Source organism: Carassius carassius, chromosome 6, assembly GCF_963082965.1.
Source record: "Carassius carassius chromosome 6, fCarCar2.1, whole genome shotgun sequence".
NCBI lineage: Eukaryota > Metazoa > Chordata > Actinopteri > Cypriniformes > Cyprinidae > Carassius > Carassius carassius.
This window is the reverse complement of record NC_081760.1, coordinates 32171122-32189603: the sequence shown is the minus strand read 5'-3', so window position 1 is coordinate 32189603 and position 18482 is coordinate 32171122. Positions and strand designations below refer to the sequence as shown.

At 38.0% G+C, this 18482-nt stretch overlaps 1 long non-coding RNA gene across 1 annotated transcript; it reads right to left on the bottom strand.

Annotated features, from left to right (window-relative positions):
- Positions 1-3669: 3669 nt before the first annotated feature.
- Positions 3670-4387, bottom strand: LOC132142657 (uncharacterized). The gene is made up of 2 exons (XR_009434094.1): positions 4218-4387; positions 3670-3964 (listed from the first exon to the last, which is right to left on the bottom strand). It is a non-coding gene; the product is annotated as an uncharacterized LOC132142657 (long non-coding RNA).
- Between the last annotated feature and the right edge of the window lie 14095 nt (positions 4388-18482).

Sequence of the window (18482 nt, the reverse complement as noted above, 5' to 3'; positions counted from 1 at the left end):
CTTTTTAAAAAATTACTTCCAAAGTGTGATATCTATTGTACGGGGAATAATGCAGGACAATGCAAGCGGGGGTCTTGGCAATATTCAAAGGGGCTTATTCAGAGCAGGGCCAGTGGCTGGCTCTACATTCAGGCCCAGAACACTCCCATACAAGCTCGTTCGGCGGGCACTATAGCGCTCATTGTGAGGGCAGTGTAAACAAAAAGGCGCCCCAGAGCACAGTGGGATGTGGGAAAAAGAGAGCAGCTTTATTCCCCAGAGGTCATGCATTATCATGGGGTTAGAACGTGTTGGTTTTGTCTGGTGTAGGTCTGACCCCTTGCAGTCACAGCGGCATCATACTGCAAGAGTATTTAGGGAAAACTTTCAGAGGGCTTGTGGTTGGTTTGGGCAACAAAACTCCACATTTCAACTGTGTATGGTTACATTTGAACATATATTTGGGCTTTTGCTAAACTTGTATAGGAAAACTGGAAAATGACCTGGTAAGAGTTAGGTTCCATTTGTCAACATTAACATAAACTAACAATGAAAAGTAGTTATTAATAATAATATGAAGTATTTATTTAGCTAATTAACAATGAAGTATTTTCAAAATACACATTTTAAGAGACAGTTCACCCAAAAAATGAAAGTTCTGTAATCTACTCTCCCTCAAATTTCTTTCTTCTGCTGAACACAAAAGAATATATCTTGAAAAATGTTGATAACCAAACAGATGACGGTAGCCATATGGACTAAATACTATGCTCATAAGTCAATGGCTACCGTCAACTGTTTGGTTACCAACATTCTTCAAAATATCTTTCATGTTAAAAAGGTTTAAAACAACTTGCAGGGATAACATACAATGTTTATGTATTGGATTAACTTTAAGTGTTTATTTTATTTCACTTTATCTATTTGCGTTTGTATGGACGTTTTCTCTGAAGATTTTTCCTCATGCTGAAATCTCTATTTCAGTAGCAATATAGCAGCTATATTCTGAAGGGTTTTACAGAAGGGTTTGTTATTCAGTCGTTTGCCTGGTTTGGACCTGGCAAGTATTTTCAGATTTATGAGTGATAAATATATATATATCAACAAAATGAAAAAAGAACTTTGAACCTGGTCTTATCCAATGTCCATTTTTCTGTGCTGGAATGTATGCACTTTTAATTACATAATGCCTAATATTCATAATCAAACATAACTTTTCAGGAAAACCTTTAATACAAACATTTTTTTTATGTGCTGTGATTAATCATCTGATATGGTGATATCAGTTAAAACTTTGAACCTATTCAGCTATTGTGTCTTGCCTTAAACAAATGCATTGCTCATTGTTAGTTATTAGTTATTTAACAATAACTAATGGGGCTTTATCATAAAGTTTTACCAACCTAAATCAAATGCAGAGGAATGACTAAAGTTCGAAGGAAGATTCAGAATTGTAACAGTCAGACTGTTGCTTTTTTGTACAGCCTGAAAGGCTTGAGCTCTGATTGCAGCCTGTTTCTACAGATAGACTCTTCTCCCCTTCACGTGGACTGACACACACGGTTCTCTGAGACCTCGCTTTCATTCATACGACTCCACCTGGGAGACAAGCTTGGTGTTTACACAAGATTATATTCCCCATGCTCAACACACATACAAACACACATAAACACCAGCCAATGCGAGGTCTAAACAAACAGCCCCTATGCACATAGAGAAGCAGACATATCATTATGCCACATAATGGAGATGGGCCTTGAATATCAGAAGCCTTTCTGTCTGGGATGTCAATCAAAACACTTTACACAAGAGCCAAATGTTTACATGCTTCTGTTAAGCTTCTGTTAAGATAGAGATATTATTATACATAAAGATATATTTATAAGTATATATATATATATATATATAACACTTTTTAAAACACTGTTTTAGCCCCCATTTGTTCATGCACTGAACTCAAAGATCTAAGACTTTTTCTATGTACACAAAAGGCCTATTTCTCTCAAATATTGTTCACAAATCTGTCTAAATCTGTGTTAGTGAGCACTTCTACTTTGCCGAGAAAATCCATCCACCTCACAGGTGTGGCATATCAAGATGCTGAGTAGACAGCATGATTATTGCACAGGTGTGCCTTACACAGGCCACAATAAAAGGCCAACGACAACGAACACAAGTGCATTTTATTGATGGCATTTTGAATGCACAGAGATACCGTGATGAGATCCTGAGGCCCATTGTTGTGCCATTCATCCACGACCATCACCTCATGTTGCAGCATGATAATGCACGGCCCCATGTTGCAAGGATCTTTACACAATTCCTGGAAGCTAAAAACATCCCAGTTCTTGCATGGCCAGCATACTCACTGGACATGTCACCCACTGAGCATGTTTCGGATGCTCTGGAGGGTTGTATACGACAGCGTGTTCCAGTTCCTGCCAATATCCAGCAACTTCACACAGCCATTGAAGAGGAGTGGACCAACATCCCACAGGCCACAATCAACACCCTGATCAACTCTATGTGAAGGAGATGTGTTATACTGCGTGAGGCAACTGGATTATCTTAGCAAAGGAGAAGTGCTCACTAACACAGATTTAGACAGATTTGTGAACAATATTTGACTGAAATAGGCAAAGCTCATAAAAAATGGGGGCAAAAATAAAAGTTTTGCGTTTATAATTTTGCTCATTATATATATATATATATATATATATATATATATATATATATATATATATATATATATATATATATATATATTTCTAATAAATAAAGATCGACCTATTGAATATTTTTTTTCTTCAATATGAAATCAGGACAATTGTACCACCCTGACATTTTGAGTTTAATAGGTAGGACAAAAAAGGAGCATCACATAACCCTACAGAAAAACACTGTTTTGGGGAAATAGCAAAAACTAGAGGAATAGTAACTACAAGTACCAAAAAAACATATTTTTGAACATTTCTGCATTTTCAAACCATAAGACAATTAGAGAGGAGTTTATGGAATTTCATGGACATTTTTTTAATGCTAAAAACGATCACTTTAAACTTCTAAAATGCCAATTTGGTGTTCAAGAAACATTTCGTATTATTATCAATGTTAAAAATAGCTATTGCTGCTGAAACTGTGATACACTACCGTTCAAGAGATTGTAGTAGGTTTTTTTTTTTTTTTTTTTTTTTTTTTTTAATGTACAACAAAAATATTTGAAAACTTTTATTCAACAAGGAAGCAGAAACAGTAAATTGATCAAATGTGGCAGTAAATATCAGTAAATATTCATAAAATTACAAAAGATTTTAAATAAATATCTTTAAATAAAAATTTATCAGAATCCTGAAGAGGATTCAAATATTCCACAAAACTGTTTTTTTTTTGTAAACAACAACGGTTTACAAAATTCATAATAATCTGTTTTTATGTTTCATGAGCAGCAAATAAGCATGTTAAAATGATTTCTGAAGGAGTAATGATGCTGAAAATTCAGCTTTGCCATCACAGGAATACATACAAATTTGAAATATATTCAAATAGAAAACAGAAAAATTAATGTTATTAAATAAGTGCAGCCTTGGTGAGCAAAATGGATATTCAAAAATCTTATATACCACAAACTTTTGAATGGTAGTGTATATACTAACTGAAAAAAAATAATAAAAACATATTTGAACAGAGAGCTTGTTAACGAATCTTGTTTCAGTGCATTGCCCATAATGCAACACAATAAGTTGCACATTCTGCTGAAATAGGACTGAACAGAGCCAAAGAATAGCCAGGATGTTTCCCTCCTACAGAATGGATTATGCATGCAGTTCTATACAGGTTTCCAGCAGGCATTAGAACCAGAGCCTGCTCTCCAATTAAGAGAACAAAACATAGCGTGTGTCACAGTGCTGTCACAGCAGACATAAAGACAAACAGACAGAGACTGAGAGAAAGTTCTTTGTCATTCATCTGAATAGAGAGTTCAAAACTGAAAAAAAGAAGAGAATACTGGTATTTACCTGTGAGTTAAAAAATAAAAAACCTATGTGTCAAGTTGACATGCTCTCACTCTCTTTCATACTGTACATACACACACACTAGATTATATTGGACAACTGTCAAGCCAAAGACATTTTGAAGTCAATAAAACGTCATGGACATTAAAATGGCAACACTGTGCGAAACTGTTAAACTGCTGTGAAAAGTTTAATTAAAATTTTCACAGAAGTTATTTGTATTACCCAACAGAATCCTGCATTCATATCTGGCAACTGCCACAAATATTGTCTGTCAGCATTTAATTTCTACAATTCCCAGTGCCTCATGGCTCGCCTGTGACAAAACAATTTCAGCAGTTGTTTTTTTAAGTTGGGTCAGAATTATGGCATTTCATCCTGTGATTTTTAAGCACTGCTTAATTAGTCCTCCTTCCCTGCTGCTCCTTGCTCGCAGTTAATTAACTTGAAGGCGTGAGTAATTAGCTGTAGACGCCGAGTGATTCACGCGCTGTCCCTCCTATTAAACACCTCGCGAGAGCAGCACGCGAGTCTTGCATGTGGCAGACTAAAGCATGAGATGTAGAATCAGACTCATCTCATAGAGGACAAGCTCAGAATTTGCCACAGTACATTGCATTATAATGTTTCACTCCAACTTGCTCATACAGACACCTGTTCGGACAACACACTCTCATAGCAATTAACTATTTTATGTTTTGATAAATTGGTGGCTAATTTGTAGGAATTTTTATGACCTGTTTACACCCCACTCACAGTCTATAGGCCTGTCTCCGAATATGCATACTTCCATCCAATAGAGTAGGAGAAAAAACAATATGTTAAATACTACTGTAGTATGTCCGAATTGATAGTATTAATAAAACAGTAGGAAAAAAGGACCCGGATGACCTACTACTTCTGGCGAGATTCTGAATCGAAGTGTCTTCTTGGCAGAAGCTATTTACACTAACTCCGCCCACCAACATGTAGTTGGGCAAGACAACATTACAAAACACAGCTCCATTGTGCCAGGTATACACTGTGCAGCTTTCGTCCAATTTTGAGCTGAATTCCAATTCGTGCAACTTTTTTTAGGTCAGGATGAATTTTGGTTGCCTCTCGTGAGGGTGTCGCGCATTTGAAGCAGAACTATGAACCAACTGCCCTTAACTCAGTGATACAGACGTAAACGATGGAGGCTAAACAGGGTCGGGTTGGGGGGTCTCACATGTTTATTTTGCACATATAGTGTGAGCAGTCAAGTTGCAGCTCAACGAACGGGCCCAAGCGGCATTCTTCCGGTCTCTCTCTTGAAACCAAAACTGGATGACTTAAACTGCAGTTCATCGACTGGCTCCAAAAGGGAATCAATCCCATAGACCCCCCCCCCCCCCCCCCCCATGTTAAAATGACCATGACCAATGACCAATATGTTTACAGCCTGGTAAAAATAAAAACAATTTGGTCCATATAGCTAATTTTGCCCTTCATGACAACTGTGAGGGGGGTGAATTTTCATCCGTTTAAATTATATTAAGCCTTATATTAAGTTCTGCATAATTAAGGGTGTAGCCACTTGAGTGGCAGGTGGATTGCTGCTGCTGTCACCAATGTCGAGCTAAGTGGGCGTGGTTTCAGCAACCAGCTCCACCCATGTCCCGCCTCTTTGCCCGTTTTTGATTAGCCAGGAGTGGCACGCTGCCAAGATGGAGATGGCTGGTTGTGCCCACTTTAGGCCTCAAAAATGCTCTTCAGAAACCTATGGGTGATGCCACGGGCACTACGTCCATGTTTTAATAAAGTCTATGAATGGGCCATATGGTGTAAGCACATTAATCCTGAGATTTGGCTTGACATCGCATGCGATTTACTCATACAGTAAAAGTTGGTGTTTAACAAAAACTTTGCTTAAATTGCAGAGTGTATGCCTGGCCTATCGCCATCTTTTTGCAGACTTCACTTTAAATCCGCCTTTTGCCTTCTCCCTTTTCACATGTCATCATATCACATTGGAAAGCCATTTATTTTCAAATAAAATGAAGTAAATAATCAAAAAGATGAAAATAAAGTATATGGTAGGGTTAGGGTAGGTGCAGGGAGGAAGGCCGAATCTATTTCACATCTAAAGCTAAGCAAATATGCTATTTTCACTTAATGTCAATAGCATTTAACGTGATTTACACTTATTGTAAAAAGCCGCTGCAGATTCTGAATTGTGCATCTGATGGACACTTTACAATCCCATGAGCCCATGGGAAAGGATTTGTGAATGACAATGAAGCAACGTAACTGATGCTAATAGGTCACATTATGACGACAATGTCTGGATTACATTCATACTACTGTACACATATTCATTCTTATAGAGGAGATATTTTTATAACAGTCGTAATGTAATTATGTAAGCAATGCGATTTCAGTACTGAAGACCTTGATTACCTGGCTCAGGATTGGGCAAACCTGTTTAAACATCTTTGGACCACTGTTCATTTTTTATTTTTTTCGTCTAACAAATACAAAAGTTATTAGATGATATGCGTGTACTTACAACTTTGAGAGCAGGGATATATAGTATGTCTGAGACAGACACTGTTTGTGTGTAAGAGAAATAATGTTGAGAGAACAGGGTTGTAATGGGGTCTCTTTTCTCAGTTTTTGAAGGTAACGCTATGCTGTTATGGCATCAGAGGTCGAAGAGGAAGCAAAGGCTATAATCTCTACAATTACACACTGCTCTCACCTAGACCAGCACTCAGCAGCTCTCACTTAAATACAGTTACACACTCACTCTCTCTGTCTTGTCATACTGAAACACTCTTTATACACAATTTTGAACTAAAAGGTGCCAGTTTCGCAAGTTCAAATCTTGTGAAACTGTCATTTAGCAAAATAGAGGTTGTCTCGCTTAAAATGACCAGCAGAAATTGATAATGGGGAACTGATATAAGAAACAGAGACTTAAAAAGACTTGCTGCACCATAGCATCCCTCTGACAGCTGTCTCAACATAACACCTTATTTCAGGTGTCTAGTTTGGTTTTGTTCAGATCAGTATTTAAGCCCTCAGTTTCCAGTTCTCCGTTGCCCTGCATTGATTCTGTTTGTTTGTGTTATAGTGGTTGTATTTTCTTCTGATTCATGTGAGTGAGGTTAAAGTCTTCCCAAGGACATTCTTCTTATTCCTAGGGATGTCTTATTAGCAGTGTTGGGAAGGTTACTTTGGAAATGTAATAGGTTACAGATTACAAGTTACCCTATTTAAAATGTAATAGTAGTGTAACTTTTTTAATTACTTTAATAAAGTAATGTAACTAATTACTTTTGAGTACATTTTGATTACTTTTATAAATTTCTAATGAATGTTAATTTGCAACTGTTAATCATCTTCAACCATTTTACACCATGCAGGTTTAACCTTAAAGTAGTGCTCAATACTGTCAGACTTTCACCATCCTTCATCACTTAAATTAAGATGATCACATTTGAAGACATCCACCACACAATCAGACTTTACTTAGAGATTGATCTGAAGTTCAAAGCAGATTTAAAATCAAAAGAAATAGTTTATAGATACTGTTTTTGAAACCAAATCTTTGCATAATTACAGGCATCTAACTGCATCTAACAATGGTTTGGGGAAAAATAGTTAATAAAAAAATAAAAGCATATACATCAACTCAAATACGGTTATCTAATAAGCATGTGTCCTATTTTGTGTACTAAACTCCTGAAACATTGGTGTCTTTTTGAAACACTGCTGTCTCTTTGTATATGATATGATGATAGTTTCTCAAAATAAGTAAAAAATGCTCATGAAGTGACTATTCTAGAGATTAATTTCCATGAGAAATGGGGAAAAAAATAGGCTGGGAAATCTCACACTCATACACCCACAACCCATTCTGAAACATGGACAACCCTATTTTTTTTGGACCTGACATCAAAAAGATTTGAATCCTTAGGTTGGGGGACTTGCAACGTAATTAAGAGTTCTCTCCTGAACTGCACCTTCACTTCCATTATCCATCCATCTCTCTCATGACTTTAATACTGAAGATTTTTATTTGACTTTTACCATGTTTTGTAAGTGCAATTTTGTTTTTTTGGCAAATGAATTACCACTTGTATTTATTTTTACTACAAATTCCATAATTAAACCACGGTTAGTGCCATACCATAGGCTATATTAATTTTCCTAAGGGTTGTGTTTTTGTATCCACTAGCTCCCCCTAAACCTATGATAAAATATGATGATTTGTCTGCTAACTTACTACTGTAACATTACAAAAGATAATAATGACGTCGTTTATACAGTATTTTGAGTGATTGCGAGCAAAGTGCTGCTGCTGCTTGACTAAGTAAACAAAGACAAAACTACATTAGCATATTTACAGATGAAACTGACCTGCACCTGAAACCCTGAACAGAAGTGTCGCTTCTCTGCTCCAGCTGTGCGCTTACACAGTTCACTCCAGTCTCTCTCTCGCATTGATTACTCGGAGTCTGATCCAAACCGTTCGGCGGAGGCGCGGAGAGCGCGCGAGCCCAACCATTGCCAGTCACGACTAACCGATTCATGATTTATTAGAAATTTAATTATCGAATGGCGGATTCGGAAATAATCGCTTTAGTATATTCGGCCTGCAATTATACAATAACAATATTAAAGTAGAAGGCCAAATCGTCTGCCAGGCCACCGGGAATAGTCCCGGTTCTCCCGATGTCCAGTCAGCGCCTGATTTCCACAGACACGCAGAACGTGTATGATTCATATTCAGTCTTTTTGCGGCTTAATATTCACAGACATCAGTCCATATCGGGTTTTGATTCAAGTGTACTGACCTACTTTTGATTTATTCGTCCAAAATGTGGCATATTGCGTCATTATAGGCTGAATTCCATTTTTATGACTCGATTCTACGAATGTGTTTTCCGCGTCTCGGAGATTATGGGCCATATGTCTTAGTGCAATTTGGGAAAGAAATAAGCTGTATGTGGATGTGTGTAAATATTCAAATGTAATCCTCTTTGTAATCGTTACAATTTTCATAAGTAACTGTAATTTAATTACTCATTTTTTCTTAGTAACTGTAACTGATTACTGTTACATTTATTTTGTAATTAAATTACGTAACGCCGTTACATGTAACTAGTTACTCCCCAACACTGCTTATTAGGACCTCACTAGTCCCTATCCCTAAAGCCCATGACTACACCTTTCCCTGACCAAACTGAGCCTGCTGATCAGTAAATGTGAACAGGAAGGGAGACATGGTTTCTGTCACAGTCAATGTGCCAGCCTTTCCAAATCCACAGCCAATTTCAATATACTATATGCCTATTAAATGAGTGTAAGGCACTTTTCCTCCACTCCAACTCTCCGAGTTGATCTCTCCGAGTTGATATATGACAGGAATAGGGTGAAGAGTGGGATTGGATTGGAAACCCTCTCTATATAAATTAGTTATAGTTAAAGTACAGTTAAGTTTTATAAGCTTTTTTTATTCTCCGTTGACTGAGTAGGACATATTGTGTGCAATATGAATGACTGGATCACATGAGCACTGCTGAATACAAGAGTTGTTCAAGTTGTTCCATGAAATTAAACCAAGTAAAGTAACCAAATATACATATTTTGGGTTAAAACTTATTAAAAGCCCCCCTTCATATTTAACCTGTTGGCAATTTACAATTTTCACCTTATTATTATAGCACAGCTATTTAATACTTCTTTAAAAAATATAAATCATATGCTATTCTTCTAATTGCTTTCATCCAGGTTCAGATATATTTCATCTACAGTACTGTAGAGGAAAACATGGCACACAGGAAAAGGCATAGTATCCCTCACAATATAATACATCATAAAACCCTGTTTTAGTCTGTTGAAGATGTTGAAGAGAGAACCCTGGAAACAAAGCATTCTTTCACAGTCCGTGACATTGGAAGGATATGTATTCCATTGTGCCGGGTCCAGCGCTTAATCATGTACACTGTTCTGAACTCCGAAGTTCTAAAGGATGCAAATACACAAAGAAAGAGGGAATCTGAAAGGAAGCTCAGGAAGTGGATTGAGCGGTCTGTCAGATTTTCTGTTTTTGTTCATCATTTTCATTTTGAGTTTTGAAACTTTTTCCAAGTCTATAATGTAGGTTAGACGCATATTTATGAGGAGGGGAAGATTATGACTGAATAATGAACATCTGTTCAGTAACACAAAAACAAATTCAAAATAACAGAATGAGAGTGAATAAATGCTGACAGAATTTTCCTTTTCCTTTAAACTTCCCTTCCCATAAGTTAAATCGAGAACTGATGTAAATGAGTTCCTGGAATTTTCTTTGACATTCAATTATCCATATTTATGTGTCATCATACACTCCATCCTCCCCTTTATCTACCATGCTCACCTTCTTCTCTGCTGTGTCTTACACAGTTCATGCTTTGTCTCTCCAGTATTCTTTCTCTCTTAGCCCCCCTGCCTTTCCAGGTTCACTCTAAATCTCTTTCTAGGGTCTGAAAGCACAATAGCCAAACAACAGATTAGCATTTTCTCCCTAATGTGTGTCTGACATTGTGCGAAAGAATGAGCGCCGCTTCTCTAGGCCACTAACCTTGCTATACAAAAAGTGAAAGTGACATGACCTACAGCCAAGTATGGTGACCCATACTCGGAATTCGTGCTCTGCTTTTAACCCATCCAAAGTGCACACACACAGAGCAGTGAACACACACACCCGGAGCAGTGGTCAGCCATTTATGCTGCGGCACCCGGGGAGCAGTTGGGGGTTCAGTGCCTTGCTCAAGGTCACCTACACTGTAAGTCATGGTATTGAAGGTGGAGAGAACTGTACACTTCCTGTTTGTTGTTGGCGGCTGTACTGCGTTTGAGCTCCGTCACTATATTCTTTTCATTGACTATTTCTAACTTAAAAATCAATTTTATACATCATCGTTTCCGTTTATATAACGTGTGAATATATCCTCTATTGTATTCCACAACAAAAACAATCAGAGCGCCTCGCTATTACTAGTTTAATTTTGATCTCCCGGGTCCGCTATTAGCTTTTAGCCCGTTAGCATCAGCAAGCGTGGTTGCTGCTAACTGCGCTTACATTGCTAATACTCTATTCACACACATTACCACTGCTGTACTCACTGTTACTTGCTTTAATGGCGGATGAATGTCTCCACTCTGTGCAGCTCGAGGCCGTGGGGAAGCAGATTCACGACCTGGAGGAAAGGCAGGCCCAGCTGAGAGAGCGGAGAGCCGCGCTGGAATCATCCCGGGCTGATGCTCACAAGTCCGGGGTAAGTATACAGCGTGTTGCTAACAGTCCCACCACGTCTACTCCGTGTGTTTCTCTGCACAGGCCCGGTGCACCCAGGACGCGATCTTCCCAGATGTCCTTCACTGCGACGCCCGGACACCACGGACCCTGGGTGCATCCACAGCGGAGGACGCGAGCCGGGTCCCGGGCGATGACTTCTCCCCCTCCTGCCTTCGACATCTCCATCCGGTACCGCTCCGCTCCCCTCCGCGAGACAGGACGCGACGCTGTGATCATCGGAGACTCCATCGTCCGACACGTAAGTGCTACGTTAGCCGAAGGTAAAGTGCACACTCACTGTTTGCCTGGTGCTCGTGTTCTCGATGTTTCTGCGCAGATACCGGCGATCCTGAAGGCCGAGGAGAGCCCCAGAGCGGTCGTGCTTCACGCCGGGGTTAACGACACCACGCTGCGGCAGACGGAGACGCTGAAGAGGGACTTCAGTTGCCTGATCGAGACGGTTCGCAGCACGACGCCCGCGGCGACGATCGTCGTGTCAGGACCACTGCCCACGTATCGACGAGGACATGAAAGGTTCAGTAGACTTTTTGCTTTAAATGAATGGTTGTTGTCATGGTGTAAAGAACAGAAACTGCTATTTGTTAATAACTGGAATCTTTTCTGGGAGCGTCCTAGGCTGTTTCGCGCTGATGGATTACACCCCAGCAGAGTCGGAGCGGAGCTGCTCTCTGACAACATCTCCAGGACACTTCGCTCCATGTGACTAGTAAGACAATTCTCTAATAACTATTATGATGACTTTTGTTCCACCCGCTTAAATGATAAAAGTACTTGCGCTGTAAAAACTATTAAGATTGTGTCTGTTCCCCGAATAGTGAGGTCAAAATATAATGTAGGATCTAGAAAAAATCTTATCGTAATTAAACCAGAAAAATGTAAAGTAAATGAACAAAAACAATTTTTAAAGTTTGGGCTCATAAATATTAGATCACTCACACCCAAAGCAGTTATTGTAAATGAAATGATCACAGATAATAGTTTTGATGTACTCTGCTTGACTGAAACCTGGCTAAAACCAAATTATTATTTTGGTCTAAATGAGTCTACTCCACCGAACTACTGTTATAAGCATGAGCCCCGTCAGACTGGTCGTGGCGGAGGTGTTGCAACAATATATAGTGATATTCTCAATGTTACCCAGAAAACAGGATACAGGTTTAACTCTTTTGAAATACTTCTGCTAAATGTTACACTGTCAGACATGCAAAAGAAATCTAATGTATCTCTTGCTCTGGCTACTGTGTATAGACCACCAGGGCCGTATACAGAATTCCTAAAAGAATTTGCAGATTTCCTCTCAGACCTTCTAGTTACAGTTGATAAGGCGCTAATCATGGGAGATTTTAATATTCACGTTGATAATGCAAATGATACATTAGGACTTGCGTTTACTGACCTAATAAACTCCTTTGGAGTCAAGCAAAATGTCACCGGGCCCACTCATCGTTTTAATCATACACTAGATTTAATTATATCGCATGGAATCGATCTTACTGCTATAGATATTGTACCCCAAAGTGATGATATTACAGACCATTTTCTTGTATCGTGCATGCTGCGTATAACTGATATTAACTATATGTCTCAGCGTTACCGTCTGGGCAGAACTATTGTTCCAGCCACCAAAGAAAGATTTGCAAATAACCTGCCTGATCTATCTCAACTGCTATTTGTACCCATAAATACACATGAATTAGACGAAATTACTGACAACATGGGCACTATTTTCTTTAATACATTAGAAGCTGTTGCCCCCATCAAATTGAAAAAGGTTAGAGAAAAACGTACCGTGCCATGGTATAACAGTAATACTCACTCTCTCAAGAAAGTAACTCGTAGTCTTGAACGCAAATGGAGAAAAAATAACTTGGAAGTTTTTAGAATTGCATGGAAAAACAGTATGTCCAGCTATAGACAGGCTCTAAAAACTGCTAGGGCAGAGCATATCCACAAACTCATAGAAAATAACCAAAACAATCCAAGGTTTTTATTTAGCACAGTGGCTAAGTTAACAAATTACCAGACGCCACCTGATTCAAATATTCCACCAACGTTAAATAGTAATGACTTTATGAATTTCTTCACTGATAAAATAGATAACATTAGAAATACAATAGCGAATGTAGATTCTACAGCGTCTAACACTTCAGTTTCATCCATCGCACCCAAAGATAAACTGCAGTGCTTTACAACTATAGGACAGGAAGAGCTAAATAAACTTATCACTGTATCTAAACCAACAACATGTTTATTAGATCCTGTACCCACTAAATTACTAAAAGAGCTGTTACCTGTAGCCGAAGAACCGCTTCTCAATATCATTAACTCGTCGTTATTTTTAGGTCACTTCCCAAAACCATTCAAGCTGGCGGTTATCAAGCCTCTTATTAAGAAACCAAAACTAGATCCTAGTGTACTGGCAAATTATAGGCCTATTTCAAATCTTCCATTTATGTCTAAAATTTTAGAAAAAGTTGTGTCTGCTCAATTGAGCACCTTCCTGCATAAAAATGATCTGTATGAAGAATTTCAGTCGGGTTTTAGGCCCCAGCATAGCACAGAAACTGCACTTGTTAAATTACAAATGACCTGCTCCTTGCGTCAGATCAAGGCTGCATCTCATTTCTAGTCTTACTTGATCTTAGTGCTGCGTTCGACACCATAGATCATGACATACTCATAGATCGATTACAAAACTATACAGGTATTCAAGGGCAGGCTCTAAGATGGTTTAGATCCTACCTGTCCGATCGCTACCATTTTGTTTACTTAAATGGGGTGTCATCTCATTTATCATCAGTAAAATATGGAGTGCGACAAGGATCCGTCCTAGGTCCCCTTCTATTTTCAATATACATGTTGCCCCTTGGTAATATTATTAGAAAATACGGAATTAGCTTCCACTGTTATGCTGATGATACTCAGCTATATATCTCAACGAGACCAGATGAAACTTCCCAATTATCTAAGCTAACAGAGTGTGTTAAAAATTTAAAAGATTGGATGACAAATAATTTTCTCCAATTAAATTCGGATAAGACAGAGATATTAATTATTGGACCAAAAAACACTACACAGAATCTTGTAGATTACAATCTGCAACTAGACGGATGTACTGTTACTTCCTCTACAGTCAGAAATCTGGGTGTTATATTAGACAGCAATTTGTCTTTTGAAAATCATATTTCCAATGTTACAAAAACTGCATTCTTCCATCTTAGAAACATTGCCAAGCTACGAAACATGTTATCTGTTTCTGATGCAGAAAAGCTAGTTCATGCATTCATGACCTCTAGACTGGACTATTGTAATGCACTTCTAGGTGGTTGTCCTGCATCTTCAATAAACAAGCTACAGGTAGTCCAAAATGCAGCAGCTAGAGTCCTTACGAGGTCAAGAAAATATGATCATATTTCCCCAATTTTACAGTCTCTGCACTGGCTACCTATTAAGTTCCGAATCAGTTACAAATAATCATTACTTACCTATAAGGCCCTAAATGGTCTAGCTCCTGCGTACCTAACTAGCCTTCTACCACGTTACAACCCATCACGCACCCTAAGGTCACAAAATGCTGGACTTTTGGTAGTTCCTAGGATAGCAAAGTCCACTAAAGGAGGTAGAGCTTTCTCACATTTGGCTCCCAAACTCTGGAATAGCCTTCCTGATAATGTTCGGGGTTCAGACACACTCTCTCTGTTTAAATCTAGATTAAAAACACATCTCTTTCGCCAAGCATATGAAAAATGTATCTTTTAAATTGTGAGTTGCATCTGATCAAATGTGCATTTTTATTCTTTAGCTTGTGTTAAACTAATTTTACTTTGTTGGAACATCAGCTATGCTAATGATGTCTCTATTTTGTTTCTATGTTTTGCCACGGGATTTAAAATAATAATTATTGCTACATGTGTAACTGCATCATATGATAACTATTAATTAATAATATTGATAGTTCATCGTCTAGCTGACTACGTCTTGTATTATTATTATTATTTTTTATTTTTTATAAAATCCTGTCAAACGTGCACAAACTACTAGCTACTACTAAATATTGTAGAAACATAATTTTCTGTAAAGTTGCTTTGTAACGATTTGTATTGTAAAAAGCGCTATACAAATAAACTTGAATTGAATTGAATTGTACATGCACTCCCCCCACCTACAACCCGAATTCCGGAAAAGTTGGGACGTTTTTTAAATTTTAATAAAATGTAAACTAAAGGAATTTCAAATCACATGAGCCAATATTTTATTCACAATAGAACATAGATAACGTAGCAAATGTTTAAACTGAGAAATTTTACACTTTTATCCACTTAATTAGCTCATTTAAAATTTAATGCCTGCTACAGGTCTCAGCAGATGCCAACTAAAGCTCTATCATGCAAAAAGGAAGCCATATGTGAACATGGTCCAGAAGCGCCGTCGTGTCCTGTGGGCCAAGGCTCATTTAAAATGGACTATTTCAAAGTGGAATAGTGTTTTATGGTCAGACGAGTCCAAATTTGACATTCTTGTTGGAAATCACGGACGCCGTGTCCTCCGGGCTAAAGAGGAAGGAGACCTTCCAGCATGTTATTAGCGTTCAGTTGAAAAGCCAGCATCTCTGATGGTATGGGGGTGCATAAGTGCATACGGTATGGGCAGCTTGCATGTTTTGGAAGGCTCTGTGAATGCTGAAAGGTATATAAAGGTTTTAGAGCAACATATGCTTCCCTCCAAACAACGTCTATTTCAGGGAAGGCCTTGTTTATTTCAGCAGGACAATGCAAAACCACATACTGCAGCTATAACAACAGCATGGCTTCGTCGTAGAAGAGTCCGGGTGCTAACCTGGCCTGCCTGCAGTCCAGATCTTTCACCTATAGAGAACATTTGGCGCATCATTAAACGAAAAATACGTCAAAGACGACCACGAACTCTTCAGCAGCTGGAAATCTATATAAGGCAAGAATGGGACCAAATTCCAACAGCAAAACTCCAGCAACTCATAGCCTCAATGCCCAGACGTCTTCAAACTGTTTTGAAAAGAAAAGGAGATGCTACACCATGGTAAACATGCCCCGTCCCAACTATTTTGAGACCTGTAGCAGAAATCAAAATTGAAATGAGCTCATTTTGTGCATAAAATTGTAAACTTTCTCAGTTTAAACATTTGCTATGTTATCTATGTTCTATTGTGAATAAAATATTGGCTCATGTGATTTGAAAGTCTTTTAGTTTTCATTTTATTCAAATTTAAAAAACGTCCCAACTTTTCCGGAATTCGGGTTGTACGATTCCTGCCAACCCGAGACCACAACCTTTCGATTGGGAGTCCGAGTCTCTAACCATTAGGCCACGACTTCCCTGGCAAGGCAAGGCTTATCATAGTCTTCACAATTATCACGCTAATGCTAGTCACAGCATGAATGTGATTCACCTTTAATAAAGTCCCGGCCTTGCGGCTAACTGCTTGTGAGCCAGTGCATTATCCCATATTATCCGTTCAAGCCATTTGAAGTTAATGAGCTTTTATTTATGCGGAATTCGATGTAAAAGGCATTTGGTAGACCAGTGTAGTAAAGACCTCTTTTTCTGGAGGCCCACCAGTCTGGAACTGTCCCCCAATTCTGAAAAAAGCCATGAAAAAGCACTCCACATATCAAAATTACAATCAAATGAAATTTCTGGGACCATCAGATAAGCAACACAGAAGGAAAAACTGGACTTCCTTTTGTGAGGAGAGATACCACAAATGCACATCACACTCCTAAATGGGACAATGGCATTACAAACTGGATGACAGTTGTGACCTAAACTATGACAGATGGAGGATTGATGGGTAAACCAAGTTATGTCTTGCTCCCTGTGGGCTAATCTGTGTGAAACGGATTCAGTTAACCCTCCGTCAGCTGGATATTAGCTCAAAATTAACACATCGGACAACAGATTAGTATTTCTCCCATACATCACACTTATCCAGATACAAATGTAGTTGGGTGCTTTGTGGTACCCTATTCCTGTCTCATTAAATTAAGGCATGTTAAAATGATTTAATTTGAATTAACTGCTTTTCAGAATTCAGAAGATCCTGTTTTGTCTGTTTAAGTCTTTTTTAGGCTGTTAACAATATTTTTGTCAGTTGCTGAGGCCACAATGCCTCCAGTAATGTAAAGCAATTAACATTCACATAAATTCTACAGAGCTGCTCAAATAACAGCTGTGCTCCTTAAAATCCAGTTAAACAATTAAGTTCACTTCTATGATGTTTAAGTCATAGTAGACAAGAGGCAACAATGGACTAACATTTGTTTGTATGGTTTTAATATTTTTATATATTATACATTAATATTAATATTATATTTTTAATTGTGTATGTGTATATATCTATATAAAGAAATTAATACTTTTATTCAGCAAGGATGCATTAAATGCATTAAAAATGACAGTACAATGTCAGTCCAGACATTTTTAATGTTACAAAAGAAATCTAATTCAAATAAATGCTGTCCTTTTGAACCGTTTATTCATCAAAGAATTCTGAAAACAATGCATCACAGTTTCCACAAAAATATTAAGCAAAATTGCAAAATCATTGATAATAATAGGTGTTTCTTGAGCAGCAATCATATTCAAATGATTTGTGAAAGATCATGTGAAACTGAAGACTGCAGTTATTAAGTAAAAACAGATCAAATTCAACTTTGCATCCCAGGAATAAATTACATTTTAATATATATTCAAATGCCTTGGTGAGAATAAGAGGCTTTTTAAAAAGCATCTGATCTCAAATTTTGAACTGTACTGTATATATATGTATGTATATCATAAATATATACATTAAAAACATATTTATATAATTTTCACCCACAGTCCTAAAAGACAAACTGCACTTCTAATGTGACCTTTGTTAAAAGCAGAAATATAAGATGCTGGGTAAACATGGGTAATATTGGCAAAAAAACATCACAAATTTTCCTCCCCAGAGTGCAATCTGCTGACAAACAACTCTCCCATTTTGCAGAAAATATTAATTAGACAAGGCCTCTTTGGATGTAAAGAGAGGGTTATGTAAATCCAGTATGACTACAATGCTGTTAAATCCATTTTATTTTGGTAAACAGTGGCACAGCAGCTGTGTCTTGCGTGATCTACCACTGTGCGGGACTGAA